The sequence below is a fragment of the Carassius auratus genome, chromosome 8 (genome assembly GCF_003368295.1).
Source record: "Carassius auratus strain Wakin chromosome 8, ASM336829v1, whole genome shotgun sequence".
NCBI lineage: Eukaryota > Metazoa > Chordata > Actinopteri > Cypriniformes > Cyprinidae > Carassius > Carassius auratus.
In genome coordinates, this window is record NC_039250.1 from 26,409,913 (window position 1) to 26,427,310 (window position 17,398).

General features: G+C 40.1%; 1 protein-coding gene across 1 annotated transcript in view; it reads right to left on the reverse strand.

Moving 5' to 3' along the window:
* The window catches only part of LOC113107806 (guanine nucleotide-binding protein G(I)/G(S)/G(T) subunit beta-1-like), a 35,470-nt gene extending 34,983 nt beyond the window's left edge, over window positions 1-487 (reverse strand). Inside the window, exon 1 of the mRNA XM_026270529.1 lies at window positions 122-487. The gene's annotated coding sequence lies outside the window, so the exon portion shown is untranslated. The remainder of the gene's footprint in view (window positions 1-121) is intronic.
* Between the last annotated feature and the right edge of the window lie 16,911 nt (window positions 488-17,398).

Consider the following 17,398-nt stretch of genomic DNA (forward strand, 5'->3'; position numbering starts at 1 on the left):
AGCGCACAGTTATATGTGTTTGTGAGGGGTCCAGCAGCGGCCCCCACCCCACCGGACCCCAGAACAGCCGAACGAGGCCAATCAGGGAACATTAGAGAGGAAGCAGCAGATAAACACTGACCTGTGTTCTGTCGGGACAGTTCGGTGTGTATCTATCATTGACTGTACACCGCGAGGAGAGATCCACAGCTGCCCGACCTGCAGACAGTCCGTCAGTCAGCGGAGAGCGGCACTCCCCGAACCCGCAGCCGCGACAGCTGCAACCGCGCTGATTCTGATCCAAATGACGCGAGCTTCACGCAGATGCCCTGTGGTGAACGTGGTCAGCACAACGCTCGGTCCAGATTCGGCCTTTCTTGTACGTCCCACACTCGTCGTTCTCCGGCGCTGGACTGGTTCTTCTGTGTTCTCGCTGTCAGGCGCTCGCTCCGGCCATCAGACAGCAGAGATGGGCGCGGTGACCCTGCTCTCACGACTGGGAAACCCCACGCTGCGCCTGCGTCACCACGCAACCGACTCCACGCTTTCGGCGCGAAATCTTGTTTCGCCTAATTTTAGGAAAATCAGTCTGTGGTTAAAAAAACCTTTATTTTATTTCATAATTCTACAAAGTAATTTAATGTTAAAAACTAATCTTTTTAAGATAGTGTTTGTTTCTTAATATTTTATTTTATTGTGTTTTTTTATTCTTTATTTGTACTATATTTGTTGTGGCTTTGTCTAAGAAAAGCGCATTATAAATACAATTCATTATTATTATTATTATTATTATTATCATTAAAGAGTAGTGGAAAATTTGTGATATTATCATCGTATTTACAGACATTTTTTGGTGTAGCCTGAAGTCTATCATCTACCAGATCTAAGAGCATTTCATTTAAGCTGAAAACTATGGGAAGACCACAGGTTTTATCAGTGACAGGGGCGTATAAACAATAATACAGCTAAAATTGTACTTGTAAGGATATGTAGACACAGAGGCTTACTACTATGAGTCCAGTGCAGCAGGCAGACTGTACCAAATTAAACAACTTAAAGGGGTCATATGACGCGATTTCAGTTGTTTCTTTCTCTTCAGAGTGTTTCAAGCTCTTGGTGCATAAATGTCTGTAAAGTTGCAAAGACTAAAGTCTCAAATCCAAAGAGATATTCTTTATAAAAGTTAAGAGTCAACCACGCACCCCTTAAATGACTCATTCTAACACACCCCACATGTCTATGTCACAATGTGGGAAGATTTGCATAACGCCGGCCAAATTTTCACGCAAAGAAACAAATCGTAAATTTGATTCTCACTGTATTGTTGCTACTGCAATGTCGTAGAGACGCTGTGTGTTTCGTTGTGAAAGTGAAACTATTTAATTTGTTTGGTCTTCCAAAAGAGGACGCAACTACACTGAAAAAAATTGATTCGTTGTCTGAACAACCATTACTTATAAAAGTAAATATATTAAACACAAAAAACGTAGTATTTATAACTTTTAATGTCTACTTAACATATATAGTTAATGTAACGCAAAAATATAAGTTACAAAGTGAACTTAAGTGCATGCATAAATAAAATGAAAGAAAATAAGTCACGTCAACTACTAGAACAATTACATTAAAATTAGGTAAATCTAGCTTAAAATTTTAAGTATTTGTCTGTGAGCCACTTGATATGCTGTTTCCTGCCAAGGAGCCATTTTGTGAAGCACATGTGAAGACGGTGAGAAGGGTTAAGCTAACTTTTTTTGAAAACTAAGTATGATATTAGATTTTGGCAGTTTGCCATCAATGAACCCCTGTTTGTGTGTGTGTGTGTGTGTGTGTGTGTGTTAGTGGGTGAAACGCAACATGATGTAGATGCTGAAAAGAGGTAAGCTTACTTAATTTGTATCTTTAACGTATAATGTTACTCGTTTATTGCGTTTTTGATCAAAAAATTAATATTTCAAACTGAATTTCTGAATCGCTTAGAATAATGCTTCAGTAATTAGAAACGTGTTATGACTACTTATGAAAACATCGAGTTTGTACGTGTAAACCCATTCCAGGATAATAATAATAAAAAAAGTACGGACACAATGTTCTAATGTTCTCTATAAGTTTCTGTCCTGGGAGCAGGTTAATTTTGAGGTTTGGTATATGCTACATCTCATTATGTATGCATGATAATTAAGTAGTAATGGTGATCTCGATTCAAACACATGCAAACTTATTTCTAAATGAAAACAATTTCTCTGTCTAGTAAACCAGAGCTTTGTTTTTGTTTTTTTTAGTTTTTTAATGATACTCATGGGAATAAGGAGGAACTGGAACTGCTCACACTTAAAATCATCATTCCTCTGAGTTATCCTAAAGATGTACAATGTTTTTCTGCAACTATTTGATTACATTCTTGTTTTATTCTTAGGATGTTTGTCGTGTTCCAAAAGTAAATGTTAGAAAGATTGTTACAAAGGGTGAAAAAAGTGACCTATTGTGAAGATTGCAATCTATGTCTTAAAAACAAAATAAAAAAGAAAGAAAAGGTTTTTATTTTTTGTATTTGTTTTTTTTTTTTTTTTTGTACAAAAGTAAATGTTTGAAAATGTAAATCCTTTAAGAAGTGTTGCAAACAAATTAAATTCCATTTGTATATTTGTCAAATTTTGTTGTACATTCATTGTGTGTGGTTTTAGGCTTCACCGTTGCTTTGCAGCCCGTCAAAAAATTAAACTGAAATGCTTTATTTTGTGTTATTTGCTTGTTTAATTTATTTAAGATATTAAATGTACTGTAAGCAGACCAACAGCTGAAGATCTAAAATTTGTTCAAATCTTAAGTGGGTTCAACTAAATTTTTAAATATTAATAAGCTTAAATGTTAAGTAAACACAGCTTGCAATTACTTAGTAGATGCTATCTTATTACTTTTTTTTTTTTAAGTAAAGGCTGTTGGTTCAACACAATTGACTAAATGTTTTAAATATAAATGAGCTTAAATGTTAAGTTAACACAACCTGAAATTACTTGGTAGATTATATAATGTTGAATATTTTAAGTAAGAAATGTTGAGTGAACTCAAATATTTAAGTTCATATAACAAAGATTATCGTTTATTTTAAGTAAAATTGTTCCAAGTTGGGTTTACTTAAAAAGTGTGTTGAAAAATGGTGCATATATATTTTAAGTAAATCCAACACATCATTTTTACCAGTGTAGAAATCAGTGGTTAAGTTGTATTTACAACACTGTTCCAGAACAGATCAACCCAAATATTCAGATGTGTGCAGTTTTTCTGCGGAGGACAAGGACTGTTTCCTTGGAGAGTAGCCTACAATGTCGGTGTCTGTTTCTATAAAGTGGGGCAATAACAACTTTGCAAGTTCAGTCTGGCTTTTGACTCACAGTCTGTAAGTATGTTTTCATATGTAAATTATTCAAACGGCAGTTTTGAGCAGTGTAGAGTAGCGCTTGTTATTGGTTGTTTCTCAGATCACAAATGCAGACATGCTTTTATGTTCATGGGGCATGATACGCAACGCAATGTGTAAAAATACAGAATAAGTATTATAATCAGTAATTATATCCCCATTGGATACAAAAAGTGTCTCATTTGTAATGGGTTTTATTGGTTTTGTCTTTGCGCTCCCATGAGACATCATCACAGTATGGTAAGGGGCATAACAATTCCATCACACGCCTAATGCATTCAGCCAATCACAACGCACTGGATAGCTGGCCAATCAGAGTACACCTCGCTTTTCAGAACGATGAGCTTTGTAAAAATCAACGCGTTTCAGAAAGGCTGGGCATAGAGGAGCAACAATAATGTACATGATGTTGAAAATAATGTGTTTTTCATGTCAGCTCTACACACTCAAAGCGATGCGCAGCTCAAATGAGTAGTGTGGTTTTATTATGCTTTATGTATCGTTTACCATTTGATGTTTGTCATATGCAACAAAAATGACAGCGCTTGTTATGGGTTGAACAATGCAATGGTCGCGACAGTGCAACTGCACACAGAATTTAGTCGCACATGCAGAAAGAACGGCTGGTCGCAGTCTGGACCGCTGTAATGTTTCTACTGTATCTCTGTCAGTCACACTGATATTTAGTTAAAATGAGTGAATTGACTGAGTGCTTGTCTGTCATTGTCTTTAATCAGTTCTGCAAATGACTGTATGGCATGCCATGTTCTGTAATATGTTTTCACAAGCTATGACCACGCCACAAACACGCTAAGAAAGGGCTGAGGCTGATTAGTTCAGGCGTTAGATGGTTAATGCAGGTTCTTGCTTTCGTAAGCCTTTAGAAGTACGAATGTGTGAAAATGAGAGAAGCTGGGCATTCGTAGCCAGTGGTTATTTGTAGAAATAGTTGATCCCTCACAAATAGGTTTGAATGCACATGGGGATCTGAGGACGGAATGAGCGTAAGATGTTAAGTTGTAGATGGATGGCTGGTCAGTTGATAGGAAAGGAAGCTTTGAGACAGTTCCGGCCAGAGAGGTATCCTGGAGATCAAGCTTGGAGACAGGCAAATAAGCTTCTTGGGAAGCCTATTTAGTGTTTGGTCTGTGGTATGACTGGCAAGAGATGCATGTTTATTCCGGAGCCAAGTCTAACTTCTGAAATGGGAAACGAGACGAAGAGTCCGTTTATGAGATTAAGGAGTCGTGGTATAGGAGTTGCTCGGAGGAGGAATTGTTGTTGAGTAGATTAAGTGGCCTATGCATGAATTGCATAACTGCCAAACATAATCATCCCTTGTTTATGGTTTCAATTTCTACTGCATAGTCTGAGCGGATGAGCAGATTTGGACTATTCAAACCCCAAGGATGGCTGTTATGACTATGGGATACATTTCATAATGCTGTGGCAACTGCTCTTGACTGTGGATTGTAGGAACTAAATTCTATTTAGGGGTTTGCATCTGTATAAAGTTGGATGCAACTGGGATGAGAGATGTAGATTAGTGTGGATATCCTTACTATGGAGGTGCAGATCGAGGTGCAACTATCTGAAGTCTTCGAGGAAGTGAAGAACGTAAGGAGACTGTGGTTGTTAGTAAGAATCATTTGTAGCTTCGGGAGAGAGACCAACATCCTAGGGATGCTTCTGCAAATGAATGAGGCTCACAATAAATTAACGGCACCACCGGATTCATGATGGATAGGCAAGTCTTGGCATTTAGTGGTAACGGCTTTGGTCGGCCAGCTCCGTTGGCTTGCTAAGTGAATGAGTATTCTGTGGTTGTGATATGGTTAATGGTTGGAATGAGAGTGTCATGGAGAAAAGATAAGCTCATTTAATTCAGTCTCTTCTGCTAGTGATCTGTCGACCATGTCAGGTTCTTGATAGGAGTGCGGAAGTGCTTTGCAAGTCAGTCTGCTGGTGTTGTAGGGTTATGAGAGAAGGAGTTTCTCGCTAGCTCCGTCACAGAATGCACAGATGTGAAGGTGCCTCTAGACGAGAGGCAGTCCTTACAGTGGCTGAAGGAAGGGTGGAAGAAAGGATGATGGGATGAAAGGATGACTTTGAGTGGGGGGGTTGAGGATGAGAGGATATAGGAGGGGGGAGGAGGTAGCGGAAGGTATGGAGAGAGGAAAGGTGGAAGAAGGGATTTTGGGATGAGAGGATATAGGAGGTGCGGAGTTAGGGGGAGGTAGGGAGAGAGGAAGGGTGGAAGAAGGTATGTTGGGATGAAAGGATGTCTTTGAGTGGGGTGTGTTGCAAGATGCAGGGAGGGAGGGAGGGAGGGGGAAAATGGAAAGAGGTTTTGGAGGTGGAAGGGGACCGGCTGGTCTGTGTAAGCAAACACTATAGAACATGCAATGCTCAATAGGTCGCTTAAATCGCAGGAAGCCCAACCTTCTGAATGAAAGAACTGAACAGTAAGTCAACGCGTCACTGCAGCTGCCATTAGAATCTTCCTGGTTGCTATAGAAACAGTCAGCAGTCTTAGACATGCACTTAGGACTGCACATTCACACTGACTAATCTAGCCTGAAGAAGATAATGGTGCTGTTGTTAGCTGCAGGCTCATCCACCTGAGGAGCTGCCGTGGTGGTGCTGTTGTAGCTGTATGATCATTCACCTGAGGCGCTGCCGTGGTGGTGCTGTTGTAGCTGTATGATGATTGTAAAACCAAGATGGTTGCGCGTCCACACGCAGCGGCTTCTCTCTGTCCCGACAGAACGGTGTTTTCGTGTTTTTTGTCTTGTGAGTCACAGTGTTTCTGTACATCGTCGTCGCGTCTACCTGTCTGTAAGCGCAAATACAGTTGCAAGTTTCTGCTTGATGTCGGCAGAACCGCATTTTTACAGTTAAACTCTGCGCACGCGGAACAGCTGCGGGATCTCGGTCTGCTACGGAGGCCTTCACCATCACCGACCCCCACTACTGCATCTCGATCACAGCAAGGCACCACAAGCGGTGTATGCACCACATCAAGTCTGCCCTCCCCCCCTCCCTGGACCCCTTCCAGTTTGCATATTGGTCCAACCGGTCGACCGATGATGCCATCGCCACTACCCTCCACTCAGCACTCACTCATCTGGACAAAAATGACTCATATGTCAGAATGCTGTTCATAGACTTCAGTTCACCATTCAACACAATCATCCCTCAACATCTCATATACAAACTGATTCAGCTGGGGCTCAACACTTCGCTGTGCAACTGGCTGTTGGACTTTCTGACTGGAAGACCTCAGGCAGTACAAGGATGTGTGCTGAGCCCCCTCCTCTTCACTCTGCTGACCCATGACTGCACACCATCACACAACTCCAACCTCTTCAGTAAGTTTGCAGATGACACAACTGTGGTGTGTCTCTTTAGCAACAAAGATGAGACAAACTACAGGAGCGAGGTGAGCCGCCTGGCCAAGTGGTGCAGTGACAAAAATCTCTCTCTGAATGTGGAGAAGACAAAGGAGATTGTTGTAGACTTCAGGAGAGCACACACTCAGCACGTTCCTCTGACCATCACAGTGTGACTGTGGAGAGAGTGAGCAGCACCAAGTTCCTGGGTGTGCACATCACAGAGGACCTCTCCTGGACTGAAAACACAGCAGGAATGGCCAAGAAATCACAACAGCATCTCTACTTCCTCCGAAACCTAGGAGAGCCAGAGCCCCGGCCCCCATCATGTACACCTTCTACAGAGGCACCATCAAGGGCATCCTGACGAGCTGCATCACTGTGTGGTATGGCGCCTGCAACGTGTCCTGCCGAAAGACTCTGCAACACATAGTGAGAGCAGCTGAGAAGATCATTGGTGTCTCTTTCTCCTCCCTCCAGGACATTTATGGAACCCGTCTCACTCGCAAAGCCCTCTGCATCGCAGGTGATCCCACTCACCCATCACACAGCTTCTTCAGCCTGCTACCATCAGGGAGGAGACTGTGGAGTCTCCAGGCCAGAACCAGCAGACTGAAGGACAGCTTCATCCACCAGGTTGTCAGGAAGCTGAACTCCCTCCCGAACCTGCCCCCCCTCCCCTCTTCTGCCCCAGGCACCACTAAACTATGAACCCCCCCACACACACACAAATATATGTTTGCATGCACCAGTCACTTTGTGCAGCATTGGTCTGCTCACTACCTCATTCAGCATGGAACTGACGTCATTCCACTACCTCGTCAGTTAAGTAAAATAACTGCTCTTGAGCCCTTTGTCATTTGTCACTATAATCAGACTTAAGTTTTTTTTTTTTTGCACTAAAAAATCTTTTATCTGTACTGTTGTTCACTTCATTGATTTGCACTCTATCTGTCATTTGCCTTGCGCTGCTTTATTTAACTTTATTTTTAATTTTATTATATGCCTTTTTTTACATTCCCTTATTGTATAGATTTATCTACATTTTATATTTGATCTAGTTTTTAGGCTTAAATGTTAATGTTATCTGTATGCACCGGGGTCTGAGAGTAATGCAATTTCGATTCTCTGTTTGTATGTACTGTACATGTGGAAATTGAAAATAAAGCAGACTTGACTTGACTTGACATGATCGTTCACCTGATGCGCTGCTGTGGTGGTGCTGTTGTAGCTGTTTGATCGTTCACCTGAGGCGCTGCCGTGGTGGTGCTGTTGTAGCTGTTTGATCGTTCACCTGAGGCGCTGCCGTGGTGGTGCTGTTGTAGCTGTTTGATCGTTCACCTGGGGCGCTGCTGTGGTGGTGTGTTCACCTGATGCGCTGCTGTGGTGGTGCTGTTGTAGCTGTTTGATCGTTCACCTGGGGCGCTGCTGTGGTGGTGTGTTCACCTGATGCACTGCTGTGGTGGTGCTGTTGTTAGCTGCAGACTTCACCTAAGGCGCTGCCGTGGTGGTGCTGTTGAAGCTGTATGATTGTTCACCTGAGTGCCATCCAGACCAGGCGAGTCCATCTGTCCTTCAAGAGAACGAGACTAACAGTGCGGTGTGATGAGGTTTTTAGTAGTCAGGTGATTGTTTGGGGCGTGCCCAACTTTAGTTAATACCAATTAACTCCATTTATAAAATGTTATTTAAATGAAAATAGTAATATGAACGTTTTATAAAGTATGCGTTATAACAGCTATAGGAAACAGCTGTAGTGTGATGACCGGTGAACACAGGAAAAACTTTACAGTAAGTTTCTTCCTTGTGACTTTTTGAAAATGTTATTTATAACAAAGAACTGCACAGATACAGATATTATAACTTCTATCGATAAACACATCCCTTGTGTCTGTTTCTGTTTGAGTCCGCTCGCAGTCTGTAGATTAAAGAGTGTGCTGAAAGACGGAGGAGACGAGGTCTGCCGCTGTTTTCATATGAAATTTAAGATGCACTGACTCTGAGGTGATCACGAATTTGTGTACAGTTAATGGCTATAGCTCCGCTTAAAATGACCTAGTGACGCCCATGATTCTTACATCCATTTCAGAGAACCAGGACAAATATTTAAATCGATCACTCAGGCATTCACGAGGCACATGACCGAGACGAAGAGCTCTGAGCGAAACACTCCTTTAGTACACAACTTTATCAGGGGAAGATGACACACACCTGGAATAAAATTGCAAACAGTCTGGGAGCAGGAACAGGAAAAAAACAAGGCAAACTAGATCTAAAAGGCAAACAGGACACGTAGGAAACTAACCAAAACACACAGAAAAGTCCTTGGTGTGACATAACGCCCCCCTCCAGAAGAATGTCAGTTTCAGAGGACCTCCGTAGGCCTAACTTGGAAACTGTGGCCCTCCTGGGGCTTGACCTGGGGACATGGGAACTGAAGAACTTTTTGGGCTGGACATGGGACGTGGAGCCCTTTCTGGGCTAAAATCGGGGATATGAGCCCTCCCTGGGCTAAGCTCAGGGACTGGAGCCCTCTCTGGGCTAGATTTGGGGCTGGAAGCGAGCCCCTAGAATTCCCTGGCATACTCAACAAAGGGGAAATCTCTAACTGCTAGGGCAATGAAGCATGCCATGATCTCCATAATCACAGGGGGGAAAACTGAAAACTTGGAAAAACTGAAAAAAAAAACCCTGCTCACTTTTAGTCCTGGTCCAGTATTCTGTCACATGGTGTCTATTGCGCTGGAGCAAGGAGACGTGGGAGAATACTGATTTATAACAGACTTAATTCATAATCAAAGAAAACTATGGATTTGGGGATAGACAATCAATACCAGACGAAGAGCTCTGAATAAAACACTCCTTAAGTACAGAACTTAATCAGGGGAAGATGAGACACACTTGGAATCAAACTGGAAACAATCAGGGAGCAAGAACAGGAAGACCAAATATGGGAATAGAAAAACACATGGGAAACTAGATCTAAAGGCACACGGGAAACATAGGAAACGAAACAAAACATCGAAAAGTCCATGTCATGACAACTTGAACGCACCATTAGCCAGGGTAGATATGTTAAAAGTTTTGTGACTTTAGTAACTATAGTACTGTTAGTATCTATTATAGTGTCTTGTGTTTCTAAGCGCATGTTTTGTGTGATCAAAATAGCACAGTTCTTAATTTGTTACTTGCTACACTGAGAGTTTGTATTTGTCTTATCTTAAATAATAAAATAATGACCTGAGTGCAGGGTAAAATGTTGCTTTGCTCCAACAAATTGTTAAACTGCTACCATCTGGGTCTTAAACCTGTACTGCAGACATATCAGACTTGTTCTCTGAAACATAGATGGAATATTTCCTTGAGACTCATCTAATACTGAATGTCAGTATGACATGTTCCAATTTCACAGCACATAAGAGTAATGATGTTGCTCAGCCAATAGGCGCTGTCCATTTGGAGAGAGGCATGCAGTCAGCATTTATGCCAGATTTGAGCAGATTACACTAAATCAGATTACTGCATCCCCAACCCTGCTATAAAAAGCAAGGTTATTAAAAGCTTAACTGCATATAATGTCCTTCTCTTTTATGAAATGTATCACATCAAACAGTATTTTACTTCATTTTAAAGTACTAATGTTGATCATTTTTAAATGCCGAATCATCCTACCACTCAAAGACTTACGTATAGAAAAGCATGCGTTAGAAAAATGTAAGTAACTTGCTGTGCCTCTCTATGTTGGAATAGATTAAATAACTTTGAAATAAAAGGCATGATACGTTATTCTTAATGTTCTGTGACATGGATTTTTAAATGATGATATATTTGAGTATTAATGAAAATACTGTAGTACTAAACTTACAATTAATTGTCTTTACTACTACAAACCCACAATGTTGTTTTAATGGATAAATAACTGGAATCCAGTTTCAAGAAATGAACATATTAAAGTGACCCTGCAATGCAACACTTAATGATCTCAGGATCTGTAGCAGTAATTCTCCACTTTATAAAAAATACAGCAAATAAATCAACAAACACAACTTTACTGCTCAAAATGATTAGGTGTACTTTAATCAAAGAAAATGTCAAAATGATGATAGTATATATCTTTGTCAGGGTGATTGTGATAACTGAACTGGCTTGTAAAAGTAAGGCAGGTAATAGTGCCACAGCTCTGCCATCAGCTCTCACGGGATGTTTTAAGTAGCTGCAAAACACATGCAGCAGAGAACATATCCAGGACAACAAATTCACAATAGGATTGAAATCCACTGTGGGCAATTTTGCACCTGCAGCACCTGATTCTGACTCAGTTAGTTAATTTACCATGTGGTAGACGTTAGGAAAGTTGCATGGCCCTCTATGAATAGGGTCAAATGCTTTATATTTTGCTTATCATTCTTTTTCTTATTACACTCTAGAGCACATAAAGAATTGTGCTGGTTCAATTGCTGGCTATTCTAATTTGATGCAGGTTATTAATTCAACAAAAGATGATGAGCTGACTCCACATTCAGCTTGTCCTTGTAAAATCTTGATCCTCATTTCAGAACACCTAAGCCTCATTACACACAGAAGAGCCTGCAAAACACAGTCTACAACATCCAGTGTGTTGATTTGGCTTACACTTATATATCTCACTTCCCTGCTGGCAATGTAGGTTCTATCTGTATTAGTCAAAAACAATACCCGTTGTTTTTAATCAGTTGAACTCCTAAAATGTACATATATTGAGCATATGGCTCTTTCCCATATTCAATCTCTGTACGTCCTGGTTTAGTGACTAGTATACGTTGGTAGTAACTGTGGGAGAGCTCCAGAAAAGAGGGATCTGTTGAGGCCTCTGTCTCCTTGGTACAGTCTGAGTTAGGGATGTGAAGGCCCAATAGACCCGGTGGGTAATTGATCAGGGAGGGTGTATTGTGCTCCTAGTCTCTGTGTAACAGCACTACCCAGTGTGCCTTTGACTCTCCATGGAGTAACATCTCAGGTGAGCTGCCGGTGATAATTAGCTGTGGGCTTGAGACTGCCTCCCTTAACCCCTCCCACAGATGTTTCAGTGGTCCCTTGTCTGCTTGCCTTTTCATTTGTTCCCTTTATTTAAGTGTTTTTTTTGTGTGTGTGTGGGACAGGCCTCACATGTAGCTTTGCTAGACTCAAGCTAGGGGGATTCGGTCTGAGTGCTGTTGAGAGTACATGTAGTAAACGAAAACAAGTGCTGTGTTAGCTGCTTATGAGACACTGTGTATGATGCAACTAACACGATGAGAGATCTGTGTCATTCACCTCGTCTCGCTGAGGAAGCAGAGCATGCTTGCAATGTGATCTCTTTTAGCACACCTACAAATTCATATGTAAATCTGTAACACCCAAAGATTTTGAAAAGTAATTTCACCTCTGTGCAAAACTTTCCACTAAGAAATATTTGTTTGAAATGTGTTTATAAATTGTTTAATCAAAAATACTTTGCCCCACAGCCATCCCTCACGGGAATAGTCTACCACAATAGCAAACTGCTTTTAAAAACAACAGATGTTTTAATATGTGGTGATGGTTTGCATTACTTTCAGGAAAAAGTAGTTAAATAGTGATGTGTATCACTTTTGAAAGGCTAAATAAATAGCTAATATACAACAGTTTAACAGCACATACATGTGAATAAACAAGTAACAACTGTGGCGCTATATATCCAGCACCCGGGGGTTCAGTGTCTTGTTATTGAGGATAGAAGAGAGCACTGTTCATTCACTCACTCACCTACAACTCCTGCCACCACCGAGACTCAAACCTGCGACCTTCGGGTTACAAGTCCATCTCTCTGACCATTAGGCCACAGATGATGCTAGCAGTGATGCTGCTGCAGGGAAACTATTGGTGTATCAGAGAATCATTCATGTATTATGAGAGAGAAAGAGAAACGACAAATAGCACAAATATATCCTTGTGCCTAGTGAGCTTCAGAACAGAAAACGCTGGAGCGTTTCAAATAGCCATTATATTTATAAATAGACCAAATATTTGAGGTTTAAACAGTTACATTCTCAGCTGAAAAACTCTTATGAGGGGAGATGTTCTTTCACCATCCAGAGAATCCACAAATCATGTTCAGGGATGTAATGAAATATTTTTTCATTACCTGTACCTTCCAAAGTTATTCAAACAGGGAATAAATTATACGGGGAAAGCAAGCAAAGAACATTTACATTTTCAAGGAACAGTATGACTTCAGTCTAGCATGAGTTTAAGCGAAACTCCCCTTATAATCAGTAAAGCTGTCTACACTGTTGGATGGATGAATCTCCTATTTATATCATACGTACATCTGCACTTTGTTGTTTAAGCTCAGAGAATTCGTGACAGAGCAAAATCCAGTCAGCGAGCGCACACTGAACAAAACTCTGGTGTTTCAGTAATGACTCATCTGAAGGCCTCTGATTGGCCATTGCATTCATAAGCTCAACAGACTCAAGTGTGATTGGTTATAATGCACAACACTAAAGATCATGGTGCAACACTGAGCAGATCTAAATTTAATGCTGCAGTCAACAGTTTTCATTTAATTGTCATTTTATTTGCGACAGCCATAATGGATTTAGTTTAACTGTTCAGCAGCATTTTTGTCCATGTGTGTTGATATAGTTTCTAAAAGTGGAAACTGATGTGAAACTGCTTTTTGGAATTATTTAATTACAAAAATCTTACATATTGTGCCTTGGGATTGGTACTAAAGTCTGCAGAACACTGGTCCTCCAGGACTGGAGCAAAAATATTATTTTATAAAGTGTACATTTTTTTGCAGATACTAATTTCTGTATTTTTGCTCTGATTTATCTGCATTTAAGCACTACATGCTATCTTGCAACTAAGACAGTTATTTTTCTTTGGTTTTTGAACCCAAATTCTCTATTCTGATATTCAAATCGATGTTTTTTTTTTTTTTTTTTTTTTTTTGCGTTCGAGCATATGGCTAACTAATGACAATATTAAATCCTTTATAATAGAAATGAGAATTATGTATGCTACTGGTTACAGCATTTTAATAGATTATATCTGCTTATCTGCTGTTTTTTAATATATATCATTTTCGGCTTTAACAACAACAACAACAAAAAGTTATCCTTAAATGTGTTGTATGTCATTGGTATTTACTTCTTGAACATTGAACATTACATAAAAAAACACTGAAATGACACACTTCTTATACAGAGCATAAAAAAACACAAACTTATACAAAATCAATGGTCAGCAGAGCATACTCTTGCACCACTGCGTTCGGCTGGAAGACAAAACACACGCACACACTCACACACACGCACACACTCACACACACGCACACATACACGCACACACATACACACACACATACACATACACACACGCACACACTCACACACACACACACACGCACACATACACGCTCACACATACACACACACATACACACACGCACACACACACACACACACACACACGCACACACTCACACACACACACACACACTTCAGAGTGATAAGGTGAGGTGAAACTATACCAGGACTTTTGCAACGCACAATGCATTTCCTTCCAGTTCTGTGAATAAGACATTATATTACCAGATGTCTTTTAACTAATTAATCAAGCAAAATGATATCAGTCTTGTTCACAGTATTAAAAAACTGAACAGTTCTTCACAAAGTAATGTAAAGAGAAAAAACAGGATAAGATTAAAAACTGATTAAACAACTGCCCAGTAGGTGGTGATATGCAAATATAAATGATAGACACGTTAAGGCCATAACACATTGCCTCCTTTTACTGATTAATTGGTCAGAAACAGGCAGCCTGACCCGAAGGTTAAGTGGCTTCACTTCAGGTCAATGTTCCTGCGTGGGTGCTGGCTCAGAATGGTCAAGGTAGGCCATGCCAGGAGATAGATGGTCAGATATAGTCCACAATCTTCAACTGCCGACACAGCTTTATATCCCTGCTCCATAACCTTCACCACAGTGGTCAAGTCAGACCAGCTGGCTTAGTCAAATGTTTTCCCAAACTCTTAAGGAGCACTTGGAAGTGTTACCACTAGTCAAGAAATGCTTGTCTAACTTAGACTCTGTTTTTGGCAGGGCCAGATTAGGGCAATCTTGCGAGACTACATCAAGTAGCTCAGTATAAGGCATCAGCTCCCCGTAATGAAGCAGCATCGAGTAAACCTATGAAAGAGATTGACACTACTGTGTTGTTTGACTGTAAAGGCCCAACACAATCTGGAGAGTCAATTTTCATAAATGTAAAAAGGGTTAAATTGAGCCGAGAGACTGCACTCTAATTAAACAGCCAAAACCATAAAACAATTTTACCATAGACTAAAAAAAACAAAACAAAAAAAACAACAAAAAACAAGCATTTCCTTGCTGCAGAGTCTGTGTGGGCCTGTTTAAGAAAGCTTTGTGATATTCCATGGCCCAAATACAGATACGCTCATTTTTGAATGATTTGTTCATTTTGAACGAATCTTTAATGTGACTCAGGAAGAACGAGCCAAGTTCATAAACTGAAGCCAAGCACTCAGTGTGAAGTCTTTTTTAACCCTTATTGCAATTCTGAGTGTTTATCCTGTGTAATCCTGCCTGTTATCACTACGAGTTCTTAATAAACATTGCACATGGATCCGAATGTCTCTGACTCCTCGTTACAGAAGACTTCGCCAACTCAGGATCCAGCGATATTCTTCCAGTTATCCTCCGAAGTGTCTGCTCAGGCCTCCGTGCTGGCCACCCATCAACAACAGCTACAGAGACATAACTCTCTCACAGAGGAGCTAGTAAATACAAACTCTCTGTGTCACTGCCCCAACAGTGAGTGCTACACCTGCATCGGCATCCGCCACCTTCAGAGACTCATTCAGCACTAACTCTATGCCAAGCAACAGAAATGTGAGTTTCATCAAACAAAAATTTCCTTCCTGGGTTACATCTTCAGTGCAGAGGGGGTAGCCATGGATGAGATTTCTCTAACCTTGTTAGTTATTATATATTCCAAAGACAGAGTCCATACTTCTTCCAATCAATATGATCAACCACATTCCTCCAAAAAGACACCACATATGGAGTTATTACAAGCCCCTTTTGAAAAAGCGGTCTAATCTTATAGTTACGTGATGAAGGATGTGACAAAAAGCATAGTTTTCCTACTGAGATTTCAAATGGGTCTAAAGATAAAGATAAAGTGCTGGATGATCTAATGAGTCCCTTAAAAGCATAACATCTCCCTTAGGAATAGCGTCCATGACAATGGACAAATCTTTGTGAATTACTGGACAATTACATGTACATACAAATTTCTTCGTAACTTAAAATAAGACCTTCCGAGTTAAACTGGGAAACAACCAAAATGTTTTCTCAAACCAAGATTTTCTCTTATGTAAAATGTCTTGATTCTTGAGGGGTGATTAAAATTAATGACCAAGTAAGAAATGCCTGTTTATGAAATTTAGATAAATTGTAAGGGATTCTAGCAATATTATAATTACAGATCAATAGGAAAGGGAGACAACCTTATTTGGAAAAGTAGTAATTGGGGATAAAATTCCAGACTGAGTGTAATCCAATTAATTGTGAAAGTGTTGTTCAAAGAAAAGAAATCAAGGAAATTAAACCCACCGTAATCATATGTGTTCATTAAATACAGATTTCTTAATATAATGGATTTAGTTTTTCTAAACAAAATGAAACATGATTTTATCAACTGATTTACAGATGTTGTTGTCCACATCTAGAGAGAGTGCAGAGTATGTAAGGCTTAGCACGCAGTATTCTGCTTCTCAAGCTCAAGACTCTCTGCAACCAAGCATTGAATTTTCTACGAGCTTTAATTAGAACCGGGTCAAAATTAGTTCATCTATCGAGTCATCCGTTTTTTTGAGTCGTTCATTCATCATGTGACAGACCCATAAGCTTTAACCTATGCAGTCTGAGCTGGAACGAGACTAAAAAATAATAACTTAATAATAACTTTGTTAATAATAACCATTATGACAAAAATTCACACATTTATAAACTGTAAGAAGTAAAAAGCTACAATTTGAGACCAGAAATGAAGTAACTGTAAGAGTCAATAATTCTAAAAATGATGATAATAATAATGACTATGCACCCTTTTGTAAGAAAGCTTAAATTAAATTTGGTAGAAAGTAAATTAATTTCTCACAAACGTGACAAAAGAACGAACGATAGGTTAAAGCCTTTTATACATTCTTTTTATTATTATTATTAAACAATACAAACATTAAAACATTAAGGCAGTACACTTAAAATCATGAAGACAAAAAAATTAATAAATAAAAAATGTATTTGTTGCCAGGGTAACTCCAGTCTATAGTCAAAGCTCATGGGTCTGTCCAGGGCCGTAGCTGGGGTCAGCGGGGGCGCGGTGCAGGGTGTACCAGTGGGCCCTGTTCAAAAGTGTTTAATTTGTATGTTAGTTTGTATGAATATATCGTTACAAGAGCAAGAAGAGGCAAATTTCGGTGTTCAAGCACTTTAAGACGCGTTTGTCTGTGTGTTCCCTCAAACTGCGATTTGTATTTGTTTGTTTAGGTGAAGGAGAGCTCGGTTCGGTGTTGCTG